Source organism: Etheostoma spectabile, chromosome 16 (genome assembly GCF_008692095.1).
Source record: "Etheostoma spectabile isolate EspeVRDwgs_2016 chromosome 16, UIUC_Espe_1.0, whole genome shotgun sequence".
Classification (NCBI taxonomy): Eukaryota; Metazoa; Chordata; class Actinopteri; order Perciformes; family Percidae; genus Etheostoma; species Etheostoma spectabile.
In genome coordinates, this window is record NC_045748.1 from 26,392,859 (window position 1) to 26,412,889 (window position 20,031).

The 20,031-nt window shown below is 40.7% G+C and overlaps 1 protein-coding gene and 1 long non-coding RNA gene across 2 annotated transcripts in view; one reads left to right on the plus strand and one right to left on the minus strand.

Moving 5' to 3' along the window:
- The window catches only part of LOC116704602 (leucine-rich repeat and fibronectin type III domain-containing protein 1-like protein), a 202,054-nt gene that overhangs the window by 93,799 nt on the left and 88,224 nt on the right, over nt 1-20,031 (plus strand). The gene's annotated exons all lie outside the window — the stretch shown is intronic.
- On the minus strand, nt 1,820-19,676 carry LOC116704655 (uncharacterized). The gene is made up of 3 exons (XR_004335745.1): nt 19,555-19,676; nt 14,072-14,078; nt 1,820-1,830 (listed from the first exon to the last, which is right to left on the minus strand). It is a non-coding gene; the product is annotated as an uncharacterized LOC116704655 (long non-coding RNA).

The following is a 20,031-nucleotide window of genomic DNA, read 5'->3' on the forward strand; positions in this document are numbered from 1 at the left end:
TTAAGTTTAGACACAAAAACGGCTAAGATTAGAAAAAAGGTTTGGGTTAAATACCGGTTGGGGTTAGCTAAGTACCGGCCCCCTTAAGTAGTACTCCTGGTAAATACTGTTCCAATTAATTAGTTACTCCCGGAACATGAACACATGTTTCCTGGGTGAAGGTCTGTGTGTTTCCTCCTTTAACTTCTTCAGGGATCCAAACTCTGTTCCCCTGATTGAAAGCCCTGTGTTTTAGGACGCCGACATCATTAACACACACACACAAACACACACACACACACACACACACATACTTTCACTAAGGTGTGGACACTTGAAACAACACTGCAAACCCAAGACAGCACATAATAGATCATTTAACAAAGCAGGAGACAACCACTGGACAACTCATTAAAGCTGTGGACACAACGGGCCGTTTAGCCTACAGAAACGTGCTAAATATGAGGCTGTTAATCAAAGAGTGGCACACACCGGGACTTTTAATAAAGGTATGGATGAGGCAGTTCATCAAAAGGCCACACTGGGTCTCTTTATTAAAAAAAAAGGTGCTGATGCCTGCCGCCATGTAAACACAGACACATTACAGGCTCTTTGTCGAAGCTTTGCACCGTTACTGCTGCCCTCATCCTGAAACAGGGAAGTTCACTCATCTTTTAGCTCTTTGATTGTTTTTTTAAGGTTTCACAGCAATTATTTGGTGTGCACGTGTCCGAAGGCAACAACACGGGTGACGTAGTTAGTTTGTGGGGCCCTGAAACCGCTCAGGAGAAACACAAGATGCTCTTTCCTTTAAACCCTGATGGTCTTTATTGAAATCCGCTTTACTCATAATGCAGAACAATAGATATATAAATGCCAATCGAACTCTTCTATTTGAGATTTAAGTTCAAACCAACTGTGGTGTTTGGGCGCCTGGCTAGCTATCCTGGTTGTTGATATCCACGACTGTTCATGAGAACAACCTGAACGTTTTTAGGGGCAATGAGGATTTTAGAAAGAATCCTGCACTGAACATGATTCAAGCAATTATTTCTTTATAAAATACAATATTTTGTTCTTAGACCTCCAACAGGTAAATTTACACATTCCCCTCAACCAATGGCTCTACCAGTCAGGTCCTACACTTGAATGACGTCATTCATTCATGAAGTTTCTCTCCCATCACGGACTGTGAATAGTAAAGGGCAGAAAAAATGTCACTCAGTACATTTAAAAACAATGAGGAATCAGACCAGTTATGTTATAGGAAGTTGAAGTAATAATAATAGTGACAACATAAAGTAATAATTCAATCTACACAGCTCTATAAAGAAGGAAATATCTCTCCATTCCCGTTCTCCCGTTACAAACCTTGTGTTGTGTGCGGTGGGACCCAGAACACAGAGGTACAACGGCAAGATAACGTAAAGCGGTTTATTGATAATAGTGGTAGATCCAAAGGAACAGATGACAGGTTGGAGGGATGTTGGAAGGCAGCTGGAGGGTTCTGTGTGGAGAGGCAGAGAAGACAAGGTGAGCACAAGAGTCAAACACGAGAGCATAAACAGGAGTACGTAAAGTGAGAGCTAAGTTACCACGAAAGAGTAAGTAACAATCTGGCGCCGACGAGGTGGTTAGCCCGGGCTTAAGAATGGCAGGAGTTGATGAGATGATGGGTGACAGCTGAGCGGATGATGAACAGGTGATGGCAGCCACGCCGCCCCCCCCCCTAGGCAGGAACGCCCTCACAGCCAGCCAGAGAGACACAGCAACACAGAGGAGAAGTAGGTCAAAGGTTGGGGGAGGACAGCAGACCACAACACCTTGTCTCTATCTTTTCCAGGAGTAGAACTTTCTAAAAAGTAGATCTGCTGGTCAATGGATTGTCATCAGCCCAATATGTTGCTACACTTAATCAGAGAGGACACAGTCCATTCAAAAGTGGATTGTTACACTGGTTAAATGACATTGTAGCAGTCCATATGCACATGTATAATGAACTGTTCCTGAGGACACCACATCCTGTACTGGCCTCCTGTTCACCCGGCCTGTTCTCCAGCCGGTAAGCCTCACTGGCCCACTTCACATTCTGCAAAGCCTCCCGTCTAATTCAAGATGAACAAAAGGCTTCGAACAAAGCGAACAGCAATATGAAAAGCCCTGTGTGTGTCGTACGGGAGTGTGAGTACGAGTGTACACTCTAAAAAGTCCTTCAACGGAACTGTCCATGCCACTTTATTTTAAAATGGAGATTTATTTCCATGAATTAATTTCCTTTTATTTTTCTTTCAGATTAAGTTACAGAAAAATGAAAAGTGTGAATGTTGTGGGAACGTGCACCTTTCTACCATAAAAGCACTTGGATTAGTAGGAGACAGAAGTGCCAAAAAAGTCATCAAAACGTAGATTTGTTTTTAAGGGCATAGAAAGTCATCGAAAAGAGCATCCAAAGGGTTAAAAAAAAGGGCTTTAACACTCTGGGCCCTGAGGCCATTTTTACAGTTTAATTTCCGTCTGGATTTATTTTATAAAAAAGCTTGTAAAACATCAACCCTGTTGTCTACAGTCAGGATATGAACATCATTTTTTTTAGGACAAACTGGGTTATTGGAATATTTGGGTTGCAGTGAGGTCACTTGCATGTTAAAAATGGTTGTAGGGCCTTAAAGATAAATAAATAAATGAATCTTCCAGATATGTATTGATATCACAGACATATAAGTAAAACCTCTAAACACTTCTCATATGTCTTGGGTGTCACACTGTGAAGAAATAATCATTATAACTTATACAGTTGACAAAATACATGCATTTTTTTTTCCAAAAATGTCAAGACGTTTTGCTCTCATGACATTTACTTATGCCAATAATAACATAATAATGTCATATTTATTGATATTACACCACAGCATGTATACAAGCAAATATAGTGTCTAAATAGGGCATTATTTTGCTCAATAGAGTCTATAGGCATTTTTGTCCCCTCTGGCCTTCCATACAAGAGGGGTGCCTTTATCTCCCATATATGGGCATGTACTTCCTGAAAGTAGACAGGACAGACACAGAGCGGGAGATCAGAGATTAGACGAACGATTCAGCGGCAGAAATGAGCCAAAACGCGATGATTATGGACATAAAGTGGACCAATCTTGGATATAACAGTGTGGATTAAAGCCCAAAGAGGCTGAAGTTCCAGGCTGGATAGAAAATCCCGAAAGTGAGTAAATCGCTTGTAGGTTCAAAAGTATTAAACTATGAATCAGAGGTACGTTTTACTCGGTGGGCGAGTGTCTCGGGCTCAGAGGGTTAATAAATGAAGAACCGATTTAATTTTAATTTCAGAAGTTATGTAACTAACCGCTTTTTATGCCAGAATTTCTGGGGGGGGGGGGGGGGGTATTCAATCACTGCTCGGCACACGTATTCATTCTCCCTTGTGGGGGAGGGGCTTAGGAAACCGTTTTGGGCTTTAGCAAAAAAGGGGGGGGGGGGGGGGGGGGGGGGGGGGGGGGGGGACTGAGAAGTTGTCAATGTTGAAACTTTTGCCTGAAACCTGGATCTACCCATCCTACCCACAGCACCTTTTAATAGGTTGTTTTTGGTATTATTGATTGGTGCATGGGAGCCTGTTTTCTGTCTCTAGGGAGTTTATTCTCTTTAGTTGTTGCCATATTCTATAAATGAAGGCCTAACCAATCCAAACCGTGTCGTACAAGACAACAGCTTTTTCTCATCTTGGTGTCTATACATTTTACCAGTTTTTGGCTAAGTCCTGGAACGTCCATTACATTCAAGTCGTTGTCAAATGAGTTGCTACAAAGCTCCACACAACTCTTTGTATTTCTCACTATATACAGATAAATAAAGAGTGGGTTGTTTTATGCAGACTTGTGGCTTCTACAGTAGCAGAAACCTTTGTTTCACAAGCTCACAGCTCAATCCCTCTACCTCTGAGGGTTTAGACCAGCGTCTCTCAAAGACCGGCCCGAGGGCCACATCCGGACCCAACGACGAGTCCATCCGAACCCGGTCTTTACCTCGTGTTATAAATACAATTCCTTACGAAGTGTAACATTTTCTATTTTAGAATAAATTTTCTATTGATCCATACAATGTTAGTAATGTTGACTGTACACGAATAAATCAAGAAAAACATAAATAGGCGGCTAAAACGTTGCTAAAAGCAGAAAGTGTGCCAGAAAGAAAATGACAAAAATGACAAAGTGCCAAAAACTTTCTACATGAAGCTAAGAATACTGCTGTACTTTTACTGCACAAAGCTCGAAAAAAATGGACCAAGTGTTTTTTTTGTTATAGCCAATTGTTCCCGGACCTTTGACCTGGATTAAAAATCAGACGCGGTTCTTCGAGTGATGTGTTTCAGAACTCCTGGTTCAGACATTATGACTAATAATAAAAAACCTCATGGAGAAAATAATGGGATTTTTACTTCCTGAGCCACACTGTTACGCTCAAACACACGCAGATCTATTGATATACACATAAAATCCTGTGCAAAAAATGCACTGCACCGATCATTAAAAGAAAATAGTTATGAGTTGAGAATGCAACAATTATTATGACACACGCGATGCATCTCCACTAAGTGTTTTAGCGAAGGTGTAGGCACACATTAGTCATTAAGACTCCCAACTGCACATAACTATTACCATTCTGCCGTAACCACAGTGGGCTGGGATGATGATGAATGGACAATAATAGAGTTTATAGGATGTATATGTGTGTGTGTGTGTGTGTGTGTGTGTGTGTGTGTGTGTGTGTGTGTGTGTGTGTGTGTATATATATATATATATATATATGTGTGTATGTGTGTGTGTGTGTGTGTGTGTGTTCCATGTAGTCCAGGTGTGCTTTGATTCAAGCCCCTGCAGTATATGATTACATGCCTTTGTAAAACTCAATTAGACCTCTATGATGGCGGTTAACAACTCATCGAACAAAGCGAACGCGTGGCGGAGCGGCGCCTCACTCAGGTTTAATGAGTCCTTCCAGAAGGCTGTAATCAACACAATCACGCAGGAGTCCAGCTCTGCCATCACACAAAATACACATTTTTTTTTTTTACTCCCATCACTTTGATTTCTCTCTTTGTTCCCTCACTCGTTATCCTTCTGCTTTCTCTTTTCGCTCTCGCTGTTTAACCCTCCGAGGTCTAGGGGCATTTTAACAGAAAAAACTCAGCTTTCCGTATAATGACGCCCACGTTTTTTTCTGGAGCGATTTGTAAAGAGCAACCCGTTCTCACGATGAACTCGTAACAAAACACAGGACTTTCACCCAGGTGAATGGCGGTTGTCTTCTGTTTGTGTCTTTAACCCTCATGTTGTCCTCGGGTCAAATTGACCCGTTTTCCTATATCAATGTTCTTTTTAATTCCCCAAAATAACATGATTGATTCCAACGCTCTTTGCCAAGTACAAATCTCTACTTTCATTAATTTTGGGTCTTTTTCTATTTTATAGCATTGTAAAACAAGTGGAAGTGTTGTTGAAATAGTATTGAGTAAAAGTTGACATATTCCAGTCTGTGATTATCATCAACATTCATTCCTTTAATTTTAGTCTCAATAATTCATCATTTCTGCTTTTCTAACTCAAACATTAGGTAGAATTTCCTATAAATGAGGTTTATTGACATTAACTGTAAAACTAAAGTTAAGAAGTGTTGAAAACGTCACACATAAAAGTGACAAACATTGAAAAAAGCTTTAAAAGTGTTGAAAAAAGGGATAAAAATCTAAGAAAAAGTGAAAAAGATTTTTTTTATAAAAAGCGTTTTCGACATGAAGACAACACAAGGGTTAACTGGCCGTTAGTCCCGTGTGCCACCGAAACGTAATCCCACCCACGACCTTTTCCTAAACCCGTGCGTCCCGTTATTTCAACGGGTCCCGGAAACGTTGCGAGTCACTGAAACGTGAGCCCACCCACAAGCGTTTCCTAAACCTAACAGCGTCAAAAGGGACGCCCATAGTCCCGATCAAGAGCGTGTTACATGACGCTAAAGGAGACTTTTAGCGTCATAATCAACGACAAAGGAACCTGACTAAGCGTCCATATTTTACGAGATGGGAGTGAAAAGGTGTTGCAACGAGATAACGTGGCGCTAAAGCTGAAACGTTGATGTTGGCTATATTAAAGTCCTCAAACATTAACTTATGATGTGTTGTATGAATTGTTTTGGTGCTTGAAATGACTTTACCAAAGTCTTAGGTTATCTGTGATTCCAATAGATGAATGTCTCACATGAAAATGTGTAAAATCGCTTTTTGAGTAGGAGTTTTAAACGCCCCCGGGGAGTCTTCCATCCGATGTGTAGGAACGTCTCCCATCTAGCGTTGAGATCGTATATCGCAATCATCGCAATCTGATATGCTGATTTTGCACACTCCAGTCAGAGCACTCAGGTCTGCTGACCAGGTGCTTTTAGACTGTCCCAGATCCAGACTGAAGACCAGATCCAGACTGAAGACTAGAGGGGACAGAGCTTTTTCAGTAGCAGGTCCTAAGCTCAGGAACTCTCTCCCTCTCAACATTAGAGTAGCTTCCTCTATTCAGAGCTTTAAATCACTTCTAAAAACTCACCTTTTTGCACTGGCTTTTACCATAAGTTGAGCTGTGACATTTTATTGTCATTGATTTGAGCAAAGTTTTTAACTGAGCGTATTCGGTTTTAGATGGGTTTTTCCGGTCATTTATTACGCTTTTATTTCATGTTATCTATATCTGTACAGCACTTTGGGGCAGTAGCGACTGTTTGTAAATGTGCTATAGAAATAAACTTTGACCTTTTGAATCAAAATCAACTCTGTCGCACCACGCAGTTCAAGGTAGTAACCCTACGGGAGCCTTCACGCTTCAAAAAGCCGGTCTCTTGCTCTTTTCAATCTCCTTTTTCTGGGTGAAGACAAAGACTCCTGTTCCTGAAATGTGGGTTTTGAATACATGTGGTCCTCCATGTTTCCTTCTCCAAACTCACCGGGGCCGGGAAGCTACGATAGCATTAGCAGCGTTAGCAGCACCTGGGAGTTTATCTTGTGACAGTGAAAATGTAAAAGGCTGAGCAGTACGTCCTGTATGTCCCTCACCGGCTGACGTAGTTCAAGATGGAGCACGAATATGGAGCGTCTACCCCAGTTCATGTGAATGGAAATGGAAAATTTCAAGCCGATAGGAAGAGTTGGAACTGATGGTGGTGGTAAATATGCATGAAAAAGAAAAGGTTTTTGAAGGAGCAACACTGATTTTGATAATAAATAACCAAAAACGCTACACACTGGACCTTTAATGAAATAGTGGCTGTGTGTAAAAAGGCTAAAAGCAATGGTTACACACGTTTACACCTGCTCTGGCATTTCAGACCTTAACATTTAAACATCTCTGACTCGTTTTTATCTGGAATCTATGAAGTCAGTTTGAGTTATTCTATAGTAAAATAACTAAAACTTCCCCGGTGTCAGCTTGTTAAATGTGTATATTGTTCTAGTTTTTTTTTCTCTCCTCCTGGATTTTACCTGCCGAGCTCCCAGAGTTCAACACACCCTGGAACACTGCATTCTGGGATCTCCGTTAGCCCAGCAGGGCCTCGTTAGAGAGAACGCGGCGGAGTCTTAACGAGCCGGGGACGAGTCGACTGATGGCTCCTTTAGAAGTAAGAGCGGGACCTGGGGTTAAGAGGCCTTTAAAATGGAAGGGGGGGAAGGGGGTAATGGTTGTGTGTGTGTGTGTGTGTGTGTGTGTGTGTGTGTGTGTGTGTGTGTGTGTGTGTGTGTGTGTGTGTGTGTGTGGTGTGTTGTGTGTGTGTGTGTGTGTGTGTGTGTGTGTGTGTGTGTGTGTCAGTCGTGTTACATGTTACACCTTGTTATGACAGCTCTGTGCTGTCGCTGGGCCAGGTTGGATCTCTACAGATACTACAGTAAAGCTGCTGTGTGTGTGTGTGTGTGTGTGTGTGTGTGTGTGTGTGTGTGTGTGTGTGTGGTGAGCTTCAGGGCCTGGCTGTTCAAACACAGCTGTCGCTTTCACTCATATTTACACTGCTGACCACAAATCACATGGATTCACTCTCTCTCTCTTAAACACACACACACACACACACACACACACACACACACACACACACACCACACACCACCACATACACTAATACAAACACCACACTCACACACACACTCTACAGGGTACTTAGCTTGTTGCTGTACCCTTTGATAGCTCCCTCTCTTAGAGTGTGATGTTTTAAAATGATCTCTCTCCTCTCTCTCTCTCTCTCTCTCTCTCTCTCTCTCTCTCTCTCTCTCCCCCCAAAAGAGCTTTATTGACATTAGCAAAGTTGAAATAACACTGTTGCCTGAACATCAAATTACAACTTGTCCAAATATTCAGATGGAACACAATAAACAACAAAATGAACATTAACTTATTATAAATATATTTTCCGTTTATTTGTGCTGTTTATCTACTCCCTACCTATATAAAATCACCACGCACATAAATCGCATAACTATACGTGACAGCACCGCTGTCAGCTTCAGCTTCTTGCATCCCACCGGTCACGTCTTATATGGAGGCTTAGGAGTAATATGGAGTGGACTTTAGGAGTGACTTATATGGAGTGGACTTATATGGAGTGGACTTATATGGAGTGGACTTATATGGAGTGGACTTATATGGAGTAGACTTATATGGAGTGGACTTATATGGAGTGGACTTATATGGAGTGGACTTATATGGAGTGGACTTATATGGAGTGGACTTATATGGAGTGGACTTATATGGAGTGGACTTTATGGAGTAGACTTTAATGGAGGACTTATATGGAGTGGACTTATATGGAGTGGACTTATATGGAGTGGACTTATATGGAGTGGACTTATATGGAGTGGACTTATATGGAGTGGACTATATGGAGTGGACTTATAGGAGTGGATATATGGAGTGGACTTTAATGGAGTGGACTTATATGGAGTACACTCTTTGAATTTGACTTATATTTAGTGGACTTATGGAGTGACTATATGAGTGGACTTAAGAGTGGACTAAAATGTCTAACCTAATAAGTGACTTATATGGATGACTTAATGAGTGTTATAGCTGACGTTAATGGAAGTAAACTTGCTCGGGTGGACTCTTGATGGAATATATGGGATAATGGAGGGACATCACGTGGATGACCTATAGGACTGACTTTATTGAGGGACTTATTGATGGCTTTATGGATAGACTATATGGAGTGGACTTTAAGTATTGCAAAAATAAATTAGACTTAATGGAGTAGACTTATGGAGTACACTTATGTGTCTGACCCTTCTAGGATTATTTAGGATGGACTTATACTGTGAGTGACTTATATGGATGGACTTATATGAGTGCTTTATGGATGGACTTAACTGTTCTTAATGGCACTTGGAGTCGCTTCTCGTGTCAACCACTAACCTTTTGATCACTTTTCACATTAATGAGTCCTAACACTTACATGTCCTTAAACAGAGAAATTTTGCATAACACTAAATGTAACACGGCTATTTACTGACATTTAGCACCTATCCGTGTTTGTAAGTTATCCCAAAAAATGAACAATCAGCTTGCTCGCGTCACTCTCACTGGAAATCACGAATACGCATGACCACGCTGTATAAGCAGGCGCTATTTATTTCAGCACAGGGCTATTCAAGTGGTTTACCAAAACACTCAGTAAACACAAGGTATCCTCAAAAAAAAAAAATTGTCCATGTTAGCGCTGCCTTTGGTGATCTCCCTCAGTGTCTCTACCCTTCACGACTATTTTTAGAGAGGTTACCTTTCATCTCCTTGGACTCTTCTTCTCACTAATTAAGACGATCTAGCGCTGCCTTTCGTGTCTATTTACGACACTACACATTCACACTTTTTCTTTAAAGTGCTACCCTTCTAGTCTGTCTTTCTCTGTATAAAACCCTAACCCGCTTGAGACTAGTCTCTCAAAGTGGCAATGCAGAGTCATAACAGTTTTAGCTGTCTCCAACACTGGAGGACTTATTTTAGGATATACACATTTCAAATTGAAGGATTTACTTATAATGAAAAAATCCCTTAAGATTTATTGAAATTATTGAAAGAAAATCTTTGTCTATGTAATTTTCCCATTACAATTCACACTAATTAGTCAATTTTATAATATTTAGTCCGTAGTCTCGCATTGCCAGCTCTCGCAGTAAGGTGTGGCTACACCACAGATGCATTGTGGGTTGATTGCATTGCTTTAAACCAATCCCAGTCGTCTTGGGTGGCGCTAAGCTGACACTGGCTTTGCTAAATAAGGGATATTTGCAGTTCCTAGGACATAATGTTCCTAGAACCCTTTTTTTTTTTTGGACCATTTTGGGGATTTTTAAGTTCCTGTAACTCTTTCAGCTCTTACTTCAGGACAGGGTCTTTTCCCTTTTCCACTTAGTGGTGGTTAGATATCTGTGTTCTGATAACAAAAGGTTAGTTCCTATCAGGGTTACTTTTGAAGACTATGACAAAAAATATTCGTCAACAAACCTTTTTCACTGTAGAAAACTACATAAAATTATATAAAAAGTCCGATATGATGACAAAGACTGTGACGAAATATAACTGAGACTTTAGTCAACAAATAAAAATGAGACAAAAATGGATGCATTGTGGGTTGATTGCATTTTCATTTGGACTTATCTAACTCTGGAGGATATTGTGAATAAGCTAAATTCCCAAAGTGTCGGCGTGTTCCTTTAAGTCTCTGTCTATCCATCCCTGCCTCCATGTGTTCACACGGAGCAGAAATGATCCGCTAGGATGCGTTTTCCGCTCGTAACACGTGCACATCCTTGTTTTTGTCTGTACGCTTAAACGCCAAAAGGTCTGAGACTCCAGGTCAGTTGAGATTAAATGCGAGGAACACAAACCAGGGCCACGCTGCACAAAGCCAAAGTGCTTATTAATGCAAAAGTGTTTCCTCACGCAGCATGAACATTGATTACTCCAAACACTGTTCCTGTCCTCGCTCACTCCTCAGACGTCTTCTGTGCTGATGACTCAGCGCTCGCTGTCCAATCACAAGTTGCAGATAGTTTGTTGCTAAAAATTAGATTTTTGTTCTCGTTCACTGGATCCATGTTAATCAAGTTCCTCTCTGGCCTTTGTTTTGTTTTAGTCTGTGCTTTGGATTCCTCTGTCCCGTTTTTCTGTGTGCGATTGCTTTTTTTGTTTGTTTTGTTTGTTTTGTTGTTGTTTTTTATTTTACAGCCAAGTCTTCTATTTGACACAAAACCAAAGAGCTTTAAAACCGTCTGTCACCCACACTCAGAACTCTAGTTACCAATGAAAGCAACACTACTGGCCTGCAAGCACCTTATTGTCTCAGTTACGTGTGTGTGCGCGTGCGTGCGTGCGTGCGTGCGTACGTGTGTGTGTGTGTGTGTGTGTGTTTGTGTTGTGTCCACAAGGCATTGCAGTTTACCTGCAGGGTTAGTGCCAGTCTGGGCACCACTCATCCACTGGGCAAAACACATCACTATGTCCCCCAAAGATACACACACACACACACACACACACACACACACACACACACACACACACACACACACACACACACACACACACACACACACACACACACACGATGTTCCATGCAGGCACACATCCTCGGGCATTCGGCCTGGCTCCCTCAAAACACAGACATGCATGAATTGATTCATAAGCTCCAAATTTAGGCAGACCAAGCACAGCCGTCAGGGTAAACTAACAAGCAAACACACACACACACACACACACACACACACACCCACACACACACACACACACGTTCCTGCTTCACTGAAGAAAAGGAGATGCTAAGGTGAGAACAACGAAGAGTCGCTGAAGTAGAAGAGAAAGGAGAGAAATAAGTGGAAATGAAAATTAAATTAGGAGGAGGAGGAGGAGGAGGAGGGGGAGAAGCGGGGACAGATCAGCGATGTGGAAACTACAGAGCCAGGGGGAGAAAAATGTTCTTGTCACTCTGATCATAGATTCACCTAAGCAGACCTTTCTTAAAATCCCCCCCAAAAATTAACAAACAGCCTTTAGCACAACTCACCTTAAAGTAATCCCAAACTTAATGAAAAACACCTCAACTTAACACAAAAATCCAATTCAATGATCAACATACCACCAACATTTTTAAATAATGTGAACGTGCACAGTAGATAAATCCTAAATCCAACATTGAAGGTGAAAATTTATAATAAATTCAAGACTGCCAGTTAATTATCAATCACTTTCTTTTGAAATATCAAACTCCATGATTGGAAGTGAAGCCAATAGAGGCCTTTAATAAATATATACATTATATGAATCGGTGTCGGCTATATCTGTGTCTTTGTTTATACTCCACAAATGCCAGCTGTCAAAAACGCCCCAGTGCACATCCAGACAGCGAAACCTTCTCCTGAAGCACGATGTCACAAAGTGAGTGAACCATGCAGTGATGCAGCAGATGAACAGCATAGAGCGGTTTCAATTAACAAGAGCGAGAGTCCGACATTTTCCCCCAAGACCTTTTGATGAGTTCGGAGAATGCAAACCATTGTTACGCGTTGAATTAAACTACTTAAAGGTGCAGCAGGTAAGACTTATAAAACTAACTTTCTACGTTCCAGTAGAACTACATTAAGCAGGTAATTAAAAAAAATATCCGGCTCCTCTGGCTTTACCTACAACCCGTAGTGCAATTTTCAAAAATCTACCGCTCCCTGTTCAGATGCACCAATCAGGGCCAGGGTAGTGTCTAACTGCGTGTCAATCACTGTTCAGGCACACGTATTCTTTCTCCCTTGTAGGGGGGAGGGGCTTGGGAGACTGTTTTGGGATTTAGCAGAAAGGGGTTGTTGGGGACTGAGAAGTTGTTGATGTTTAAATTCTTGACAAAGTCCTGAAACTTTACAATCCTACCTATGGCACCTATAAAGGTCCCATGGCATGAACATTTTTAATATAATGAGTTCCCCCAGCCTATTAGGGGACCACTAAGGTCTATATAGAAGAGACTTCAGATCCAGTATTAGGGACCACTAAGGTCTATATAAAAGAGACTTCAGATACAGTATTAGGGACCACTAAGTCTATTAAAAGAGACTTCAGATACAGTATTAGGGGACCACTAAGGTCTATATAAAAGACTTCAGATACAGTATTAGGGGACCACTAAGGTCTATATAAAAGAGACTTCAGATACAGTATTAGGGGACCACTAAGGTCTATATAAAGAGACTTCAGATACAGTATTAGGGACCACTAAGGTCTATGTAAAAGAGACTTCAGATACAGTATTGGGGACCAACTAAAGGTCTATATAAAAGACTTCAGATACAGTATTAGGGGACCACTAAGGTCTATATAAAAGAGACTTCAGATACAGTATTAGGGACCACTAAGGTCTATATAAAAGCATCCAAAAAGCACCATGTCATGGGACCTTTACTAATGTATTAAGTGTTCAAAATAGCTCAATCATGACCTGCTTCATATTAATGCATCAAACCAACCAATTCTGACATTTTAGAAAACAATTGGAAAGAATAATATGACACATCACAGAAATAAACAGCAATCTCTTATTTAAAGCTAGTCCATTATATTTGACTGATGCAGACATACACAACTCCTGTAACGTTGAATAAATACAACAGTAATAAACTCGACCTTTGTTTTAATTCAATGAGGCTAACGAACAGTCTGGGAGTGACAGAATAACACATTCTGGAGGAAGATGATCAATAAAATCATGTTCATCTTGTCTGTGAACATTCCCCTGGACCCTGAGGTGATTTTTCTAACAAATGTAAATCTTAAAACCAAGAATATAAATGAATTATTATTATTTTTATTTTTTTTTACTACAGGCAAAAAGGACCATAGCGTTCATGTAAATGGAGGCACTCCTCTGGAGCTGCTACTGTGATTCTGTCACTTGTGTTTTTTTTTGTTTTTGTTTTTTAATGTTGGGCAGAAGTTGAGAGAGAAATATAGTTGTGGGGGGTTGTTAAAAATTGCATTTGCAAACATAATTTCTCATTCTCACTCCCAACTTGTCAAACACTGATGCTTGGTCAGTGTCTCGCAATGACGGATGCAAACTTCACCCTTCAGCAACGTAGTTTGAGAGTCAACAACTAGACAGTGGTATGAAAGACTCAAAATCCATGTAGGGGGGAAGGTTGGGGGGGGACTGGGTTCACTGAAATGTGCATTTTGTAACCCCACCCACCATCTTTTCCTAACCCTAACTGTCCCATTCTTGTGCCTCATGTCAGTTAAATGTAGGTCCTGATAAATGTAATAAATATAAACACTGCAGGAAAGTCAGTTGGATGTTGTTCAAGCCGTGTGGTTTTGACTTCGACACGTGTTTTGGTGAGATCAAGCATCTATTCAAAACAATTTTATTTAAAGTATCAATTCATAACAAGAGTTATCTCGAGACACTTTACAGATAGAGTAGGTCTAGAGCACACTCTGTAATTTACAAGGACCCAACAGTTCTAGTAGTTCCCTACAGAGCAAACATTTAGTTTGACAGTGGCGAGGAAAAAATCCTTTTAGGCAGAAACCTGGGACAGACCCAGACCCAGACCCAGACCCAGGCTCTTGGTAGGCGGTGTGGAACAGTGACAAAAAATAGTAGTTTGTAGTAGTTCATGGCATAGCAGGGCGCTGCAGGACGAGTAGCAGGACCACGGCATCTACCACCAAAACCACACATATGACTGTTCGGTTTACTGCCCTACGGTGGCAGTTTCATCATGTGATCGTAGTCGTGTGACTGTTCTATTTAAACCCAACGGCCGCAGTTTTAAACACTTAAACATTGTGAAACGAAACTAGTTTGGCCAACAAAAAATAAAATTAAACGTATATATCTGCCTTTGAGGGAGGGGGCCCATATCATAGTTGGGTGTGTGGGTTTCCTCCCCACTATTCAGATACTTTTATGCACCAATTTACAGTTGAAATCCCTTTATTTAGCCTATGTGAAGGTGACAATTCAAAATATATCAAACCTATAATGTAAAGTATGTTGTTGCGTGTCATTGGACATTTTAAGCAGGTAAATGGAAATCCTTAGGTATACTGCGTATACCTGCGTATCACTTAAACTATACCACTGGTTAGGGTTCATTATGAGCGGCTTTCCACAATCAACCCATGTGAATGTTTTGCGGGTGAGGACGTGCTGGATGATAGACGTACCTAGTGTTTCAGATGGCAATGAATTCAATTCTGGTTGTCTATGGGCAAAACAAGTTAAGTTTAGACAACAAAAATACTAAGGGGTTAGCTAAGGGTTAGTGAAACATCAGGGAGTGGCTTAAAATGACTCACTGTAAAACTAATAAACTAAGGACTGTAAAAGTATAACTTGGTTCATTTGAAAATTACCCACATGTTTTGATAGATGTTTGGTTTTACACAAGTTGTTATGAACAGCTTGCAGAATATACCAATGTGGTCGTTTTTTGGTTAAGTTTGGATTTAGTCAATGTCCACTACAATCCATTCCCAGGATTGCTCTGTTGAAGAACTGGTGTAAATTCAGACCACGTATTTCTCCCATCCAGGAATGCTGTGTGGACTAGCCAGACCCTCTTCCGCGGCGCTGTTGAGGAAGGTCTGGCAATGCGAGACTAGGTTGGGCTGGATGGGAGACATGTGGCATGGCACAGCACAGATGGCAACATAAGCTAACATATTACAATAAATATAGATACAAAAAGCATTAAATAGCTGTTAAAGCACAAAATTAACATGAATCCAGGGAGAGACCTGATGGATCCACTTGGATGTGATGTTTCGGTCTGTTTTCAGTGACTGCAGAACAAACTCCTGGAAATCCAGAGTTCTCGTGAGAGAACAAGTTGAATTTGCTCAGCTGGCATTCAGTAACGCTGCTCATTAACTATACTCTTGTGGCCATAATATTAACACCCTTAATCTTTCAGATTTGGTTCTGGATTTCCAGGCTAACTACCTAACTCCAGCTCTCTCTATGTAAATGATCCTATACTAATGCTATGTTTTATGGAATAATGCTTTGAAATGGAGTCAATAACAATGCTGATCTCTTTACTCAGTCATGGGGAGATAAAAGCCAACATCTCAAAACACGATACGGTGATGAGTGCTAATTATCACCAATTAGGCATCTAAATGTCAGCCTCATTGCAAATCAATGGCATCAGGGGGTTTGAGTTACGGGAGCCGTGTGCATGTAAATTGTCTTCATTTTAAAAAGAATGCATTAAATATTAAATATAGTCTGGTTATATTTATGTTCCAGTAGCCATGGCATCTTTGCAACTCCTTGATGAAGTCTATGTGGACTAATCAGTGTCTTTTTACAGTAGATCTGACATTAATCTGATGTGTGAAGATTCATCAAGCTGGGTTTTCACAAGATATGATATGCATGTAAATCTGAGTCTACAGAACGTATATTGCAGTGGTTTTCAGACATGCACCCTATATTTTTATTGTCCTATAAGTGCAATAATGTTGTAGTACTGTATATAAAAATGCAACTCATATGAACTAAAGTCAAATTAGTATCACAACAAAGAATTTATGAGGGAAGAAGTTCCACTCTCTCACACACACACACACACACACACACACACACACACACTCCCACATACACACTCACTTGCTCACTTGCTCACTCACAACCCCCCCACACACACACAACCCCCCCAGTCACAGAGACACACGCACACACACTCACTCACTCACTCACTCCCTTACTCAGAAATTTACTCACACACAACCCCCCCATACACACACACACAGACACCCACACACACACACACACACACACACACACACACACACAATCACACACCCACTCAGACATACACTCACATACAACCCCCCCCCCCCCACACACACACCACCACAAACACACACACACACTCAGACACGCACACAGATATTTTTTCCTCATTTCCTCATCTGCTTTGCTCTCAATTTTTAAAAAGAGCGGAGGAATCACGTTTAAAGAAGTCGCAGGTGGTCAAAGCAGACTGACACATGAAGAGTTAGCAAAATCCCAATGAAAACTGAAGTTAAACAAGAGGTCTTTTCAGAAATAATTGATTTGTGTTTGTAATGTCTCATCGTGGACGTTCTTCATCGGTAACAGTCTTCCTGGTGGTTGAATACTAAGCAGCCAACACCTCACTCAGAACAAGCCTCTGTGTCTCCGCTCCAACCATAGTGTTATTTTCAAATCAGTTAAAAGGATTATTGCCACTGTGACTGCTGTCATATTTCATAACTGAAACTAACTGGGAGCTGCTAATATATATTCCATAAGATGCATGCACACATTAGTTGCACACGTTAAGCCGTACACACAAGCAAGTAAACACATTAATGTAAAATATAATTAGTCTGCATGCCATGATAAATATAGCAGCTCGATGTGGGACTTGTTAATTTGTATGCTGTACAGTGTATTACAATAACTCGGCATGTCGAGCCAATGTAAACTAATATGCAGCTATGTCACCTCTCAGCTCATTTGAGCATGAAAGCAGTTCTACAAATGGCTGTTTCAAATTTAGGCCATAAATAGATCCAACAGATTTCACAATGACTCCAACATGCTTAGGAAATATAAAGTCCAGAGAGTGGGGAACTATATTAAATATCACAGACGCTCTGGTTTGTTTACCGAAACAATTGTCATATCATCGACACACACTACCAGTCAAAAGTTTGGGTTCACCACTCTATTATAGACAGAATACCAGCTGATCTAAGTGTGTGTGTGTGTGTGTGTGTGTGTGTGTGTGTGTTGGGGGGGGGGGGGGGGATATTTAATGCAATATCTACATTGTCCATTATCAGCAACCATTGTCTCGTCAACCATAGTCTTGAAATAACTTGCAAAATTCATCCAAGGCTCATTCTGTTCACTAATCTGATCTCCTTTAAAAAAAACTAACTAGAAAAACATTGGAGAACCCTTTTAAATGTATATAAGCACATTAGATTAGATTAGATTAGATTCAACTTTATTGTCATTACACATGTACAGGTACAAGGCAACGAAATGCAGTTTGGGTCTAACCAGAAGTGCAATAGCAGTAAGTGCAGGATATACAATGGTTCCGTAAGTGCAAGACATGGATATGTAATGAATAAAATAAGAAAAGAATACTATTATAAACAGAGTTTTACAGATGGGTTTGTCCTATGAATACAAAATATAGATAACAGGTATTGTGAGCAAGATTTACAGCTAGGAATTTGGTGGATATTACTATAATTGCAAATTTTTTACAGATATGTGCAAACAGCATAATATACTAATGAAATAAGGTAAAGTTTGGGCAGAAACTATCCGAATTAAAGTGCGGTGGAAAGTAATTGCATATTACAGTTAAAGTACGGTAGTGCGGATGTAAATGTAAACAATTGGTACTGTATATAAATAAACAGTCAGCAGTGCAAATGAAATGTAAGTAGTGCAAAAAGGTAAGTAGTGCAAAAGATGCAGATGTAAACAGTCGTTACTATAGTAACAGTCAGCAGTGCAGATGAACATTATAATATTGCAGATAACAAAATGGAGGCAGGTGTGAGGAGGGAGAGGAGAGTCTGTCAGTATATGAGGGGAGTGGGATCAATGAGGATTAGAGTTCAATAAAGAGACAGCTCTGGGGAAAAAACTGTTCTTTAGTCTGCTGGTCCTGGTCCGGAGGACCCTGAAACGCCTGCCGGAGGGCAGGAGAGAAAACAGTCTGTGGGCTGGGTGAATGTATTATTTTAAATGTATATAAGCACATAATGTAATCTGAAAAAAACCCTAACCCTAACCCTGGTAAAAAAAACAAAAACAAAAAAACAATGCAACTGATCTCAGCTGGTATTCTGTTCAGGTTCCATGGTTTTTACAGAGCTGGGGGAAGAAGCCTTCTCTTACTTTGCTCCATGGTCTTGGAATAACTTGCAAAACTTGCTCCATCTAAATGATCTAGTCCCGTTAAATGAATTTAAGGCCATGTTAAAATGTCATGTAATTCAAAAATGTAACTGCCTCATGTGACCTGTTCCTTTCCTCCATGTGTGATTTCGACCATGCTGTATTTCTGTTTATATTGTAATTGATGTGCCGTCTCGGCCAGGTCTCCCTCGGAAAAGAGATTTCAATCTCAAGGGACTTCCTGGTTAAATAAAGGTTAAATTACAAAAAAATGGAGGGTAATGGAAATTTCTAAATGACCCCGAACCATTGACTGGTAGTGTACCTATCGACATCTAGGGTCCTATTTTAAAGCTCACGGCGGAAAAAAAGGGATCCGGGCGAATTTTTCAAACGGATTGTACTTAGTGTCTCCGTTAATTCATAGGTGTGTTTTAACAAATATAATGATGATAATAAACCAATCAGAGTGTAATAAACCAATCAGAGTGTCATCTCCCATTCCCTCTAACAGCCAGGTAGGTCTGTACCTTGGAGCGTTGCTGTTATGATGGCGGATTCACTAAGCAGGAAGGAGAGAAGTTCAGTTGAAGAAACTGCTCGTGCATGAAGTGAAAGCGCGAGAGCGGATCATATCATAATACTATTTCACACTGTAATATTGTTTAATGTTTTGCATGTTTGTGTGCTGCTGTGCGTCCCTGTGTATAAGCATAGTGTGTACGCTTTGTAAGGTTTTTTTTGGTCAATGCTGCGATCACTCCCCGCTTCCTCAAGTTAACAATACGTCCAGAATGCACCTGAGAAGGGCCAAAAACGGTATTAGAAAAAAGCCAAAAGACGCCAAAGTGGCAAAAACTTTGAAAAAAAGCTCCGAAAGCATCGAAAAAGTTACAAAAACCTCAGAAAAAGCGAGTGGGACACATGCGATCTGAATTGTATCGGCTGTGGTATAGAACGGGGTTTAAATGTTCCAGGCAGTGTTCGACACTTTGAACTCACTGTACTTTATATCCTCATTATTTTCGGGAGGGAGCTTGTCTGCACCTCTGTGGGTTGAACTCTCTCTCACTC